This window comes from Lynx canadensis, chromosome A1, assembly GCF_007474595.2.
Source record: "Lynx canadensis isolate LIC74 chromosome A1, mLynCan4.pri.v2, whole genome shotgun sequence".
In the NCBI taxonomy this organism is placed as follows: domain Eukaryota; kingdom Metazoa; phylum Chordata; class Mammalia; order Carnivora; family Felidae; genus Lynx; species Lynx canadensis.
This window is the reverse complement of record NC_044303.2, coordinates 90,294,131-90,298,826: the sequence shown is the minus strand read 5'-3', so window position 1 is coordinate 90,298,826 and position 4,696 is coordinate 90,294,131.

The following is a 4,696-nucleotide window of genomic DNA, read 5'->3' as shown; positions in this document are numbered from 1 at the left end:
CTACCCACCCCACTTCCATCATTCCCACTATTCGCAATTTTTAAAAAATTCATTAAGAATATTTTATCTAACTCATATAACTCAATAGCAAAAAGCACCCAAACAATACAATTAGAATGGATTAATTATGATTAATTAATGGTTAATGATCACTTACACTTTAAAATTTGGGTTGAGGATCTGAATAGATATTTTTGCAAAGAAGACAGACAGATGGCTAACAGGCACACGAAAAGATGCTCAACGTCACCCATCATCAGGGAAATGCAAATCAAAAGTACAATGAGATTGGGGTGCCTGGGTGGCTCAGTTGGTTAAGCATCTGACTTCGGCTCAGGTTATGATCTCATGTTTGTGGATTTGAGCCCCACGTCAGGCTCTGTGCTGACAGCTCAGAGCCTGGAGCCTGCTTCAGATTCTGTGTCTCCCTCTCTCTCTGCCCCTCCCTTCCTCGCACTCTGTCTCTCTCTCCGTCAAAAATAAATAAACATTAAAAAAATTAAAAAAAAAGTACAGTGAGATAGCAGCTCACACCTGTCAGAATGGCTAGTATCAAAAAGACAAGAAATGACAAGTGTTGGTGAGGATGCGGAGAAAAGGGAGCCCTTGTGTGACTGTTGGTGGGAATGCAAACTGGTGGAGGCACTCTGGAAAACAGGATGGAGGTTCCTCACAAAATTAAAAATAGAACCACCTTATGATCCAGTAATTACACTAGTGGGTATTTACCCAAAAGAAACAAAAGCACTAACTTTTTTTTTTTAATTTTTTTTTTCAACGTTTATTTATTTTTGGGACAGAGAGAGACAGAGCATGAACGGGGGAGGGACAGAGAGAGAGGGAGACACAGAATCGGAAACAGGCTCCAGGCTCTGAGCCATCAGCCCAGAGCCCGACGCGGGGCTCGAACTCACGGACCGCGAGATCGTGACCTGGCTGAAGTCGGACGCTTAACCGACTGCGCCACCCAGGCGCCCCCAAAAGCACTAACTTGAAAAGATATCTGCGCCCCCATGTTTATTGTATCATTATTTACAATAGCCGAGATATGGAAACAAACTAAGTGCCCACTGATGGATGAATGGATAAAGACAACGTGCTATCCCACCGCTAACATATCCTCAGTGGTGAAAACCTGAGAGCTTTCCCCCTGAGGGCAGGAACAAGACAAGGCTGTCCACTCACCACTTTTATTCTACATAGTACTGGAAGTCCCCTCCACAGCAATCAGACAACAAAAAGAAATAAAAAGCATTCAAATTGGTAAGGAAGAAATAAAACTGTCCCTATTTGCAGATGACATGATACCCTAAATAGAAAAACCTAAAGACTCCACCAAAAAACTACTAAAACTGATAAATGAACTTAGCAAGTTTGCACCATAAAATCAATGTACAGAAACCCATTGCATTTATATACACTAATAACGAAACAGCAATAAGAGAAGTCAATAAAATAATCCCATTTATAATTGCACAAAAAAAAATAAGATACGTAGGAATAAACTTAACCGAAGAGAAGAAAGGTCTGTACTCTGAAAACTATACAGCACTGATAAAAGAAATCGAAGAAGACAAAAAGAAATGGAAAGACATTCCATGCTCATGATTGGAAGAACAAATATTGTTAAAATGTCTATACTACCTGAAGCAATCTACACATTTAAAGCCATCCCTATCAAAATACCACCAACGTTTTTCACAGAGCTAGAACAAACAATACTAAAATTTGTATGGAACAAGAAAAGACCCTGAATAGCCAATGTAATCTTGAAAAAGAAAAACAAAATGGGAGGTATCACAATCCCAGACTTCAAGTTATATTACAAAGCTGTAGCAATCAAAACAGTATGGTACTGACACAAAAACAGACACATAGGTTAATGGAACAGAATAGAAAGCCCAGAGATAACCCCACAATTATATGGTCAATTAATTTTTGACAAAGGAGGAAAGAATATGCAATGGGAAAAAGACAGTCTCTTCAACAAATGGTGTTGAGAAAACTGAGCAGCTACATGCAAAAGAAAGAAAGTGGACCACTTTCTTACACCATACACAAAAATAAACTCAAAATGGATTAAAGATCTAAATTTGAGACCTAAAACCATAAAAATTGTAGAAGAGAACACAGGCAGTAACTTCTCTGACATCAGTTGTAGAACCTTCTAACTAGATATGTCTCCTGAGGTAAGGGAAACGAAAGCAAAAACAAACTCTTGGGACTACATCAAAATAAAAAGCTTCTGCACAGCAAAGAAAACAATCAACAAAACTAAAAGGCAAACATACTGAATGGGAGTCTGCTTGGGATTCTCTCTCTCCTTCTCCCCCCACTCTCTAAACATTAAATAAATAAACATTAAAAAAATTATAAATTAAATTCCTTTAACAGAAATATATTTTCTATTTCTCCTTGTGTCAGTCTTGGGAAGTTACGTCTTTTAAGGCATTTGTCCCTTTTATCAAATGTACTGGTACAAAGTTCCTCATAAAAATCTGTTATCCTTCTAATGTCTGTGGGATTTGGGTAACTTGTGTGTTCTTCTAGGCACTCTTGCTAAGACTTGATCAATTTTATTAATCTTTTCAAAGGGTTGTTTCTCTTTTGCTTTCTATTTTATTTATTTCCTTTCTTGTGAGGTAATGTTTAAAAAACAACGTGGCACACACTGCCTGATAGATAGTAAGCACTCAGACAGGCACTCCTGGCTGCTTAGCACATGTCTGTCCAGTGGTCAGATGGATGGACAGCTGGGTGGCTGAGCAGAGTGGAGGCCCCATAAAGACAGAAGGAGCAGGCAGGTCACACCACCTAAATGTAAACATCTGAATGTGAACAGCCCTGAATGCAAACATCTCAGAAATAAACACACAGACCAAGCTCTAAGGCTCGCATGGTCTGGATGACCCTGTGAGGTCCCCTTATGTCCCTGAACCTCTGTTTTCTCATCTTTTTTATTTTTTAACTTTATTTATTTTGAGAGAGCGGTGGGGAGGGGCACCGAGGGAAGGGGAGAGAAAGCAAGCTCCGTGCTGCCAGCGCAGAGCCCGACGTGGGGCTCAAACTCAGGAAACTGAAAGATCATGACCTGAGCTGAAATCAAGAGTCACCTAACAGACTGAGCCACCCAGGTGTCCCATTCATTTGTTTGTTTTTAAATCCAAACAGCATCCAAAAGCAACAGAGTTTGGCTAAATAATAATAATGAAAGGATCACTTCTCTCTGATGCTTGGAGCACCCACACAGGGCCACTGTGTACCTGTGGCCTCAGGCACTTGTCACAGCAACCTCTGTCTGCTTCACGAAATGAGAGAACCGGGGTTCCCCAGGTGGCTCATTTGGTTGAGCATCGGACTCTTGATTTTGGCTCAGGTCATGATCTTGCAGTTGTGGCTTTGAGCCCTGCGTCGGGCTCTGTACTGACAGCTCGGAGCTCGGATTCTCTCTCCCTCTCTCTGCTCCTTCTCCACTTGCACTGGTTCTCTCAAAATAAATAAACTTAAAAATGAACAATATACTGACCAAATAAGTCAAGGAAATCTTTACTCTGCAGGGGGCAGTGTTTTTGCTGGTTTCAAGAGGCTGCGCTCCTTCCCACTCTTGGTGAGATATGTTTCGTGTAAAGCAGGAATTCACCAATTAGGATGATCCTGGTGCAGGATGGAAAGGCTGTTAACTGGCAATATTGGAGCCTGTGTTAGCTTTCTCCAAAAATAATAAAACTGAGCACTCCTTCCACCCCCAGTCATGGGCCTTTCACAGATTAGTCCATAAGACTCTCCCTGGCTGAGTTTATGTGGCTTGGGGTTTGGGGCATCCTTGATGGCCGGGTGGCAGTGGACTGGGTAGTAAGGCCTTCCGGAAGTCATGGAGACAGCGGCGTCTGGGTGGCTCAGTCAGTTAAGTGTCTGACTCTTGGTTTCATCTCCACTCATAATCTCTCTGTTTGTGAGTTTGAGCCCTGTGTTGGGCTCTGTGCTGACAGAACCTGCGTGGGGTTCTCTCTCTCTCTGCTTCTCTCTGTCTGCTCCTCCCCCGCTTGCACCTCTTTCTCTCTCTCAAAATAAATAAATAAACTTAAAAAAAAAAAAGGAAGCAATGGAGATAGACATGACATGCATGAGAAGGCTCCTTTTGGAGCCCACAGAGCTCTGCTGGGCAAGGGAGCGCCAGGCTCCACTCTTGCTATTATTACTGAAAGTGATGCACACATGCTGGGTCTCCAGGAAGGGAAGGAAATGAACACAGAGTGGAGGCCTTCTCTGCACCAGACACTGCCATTATGAGCCCCATTTTGTGTCTGGAACGCAGGGTGATCCTAAAGTGTAAAAGCAGTCCCCCAGCGAGGAAGCAAGGGGTTCAAAGTCTGGCCTTGGTGATGTGGGCATCTTCTGCTACCTCTGGTTCCTGGAGGAATCTTTGTGGGGTCTGCATGAAATGGTGAGCACCTCTCCCGAAAGAAGGAACCCGCTAAGGCAGAGCCTGGTGCATAGTCCAGGCAGCCTGCTGGGAGGGCATAGTGACAGGAAGGGGACCAGGAAGGAAGACAGGAGAGTGGGAAGGGAAACTGAGACCGGAGCCCAAGAGTACCACAGGACACCCCAGTAAAGCCTGCAGCCCCAAGGCCCTGGCCTCTTCTCCCAATAGCCCCTCCCCACGTTGCTGCTGGCCCCTGTCCAGCCCCCAGGAGGG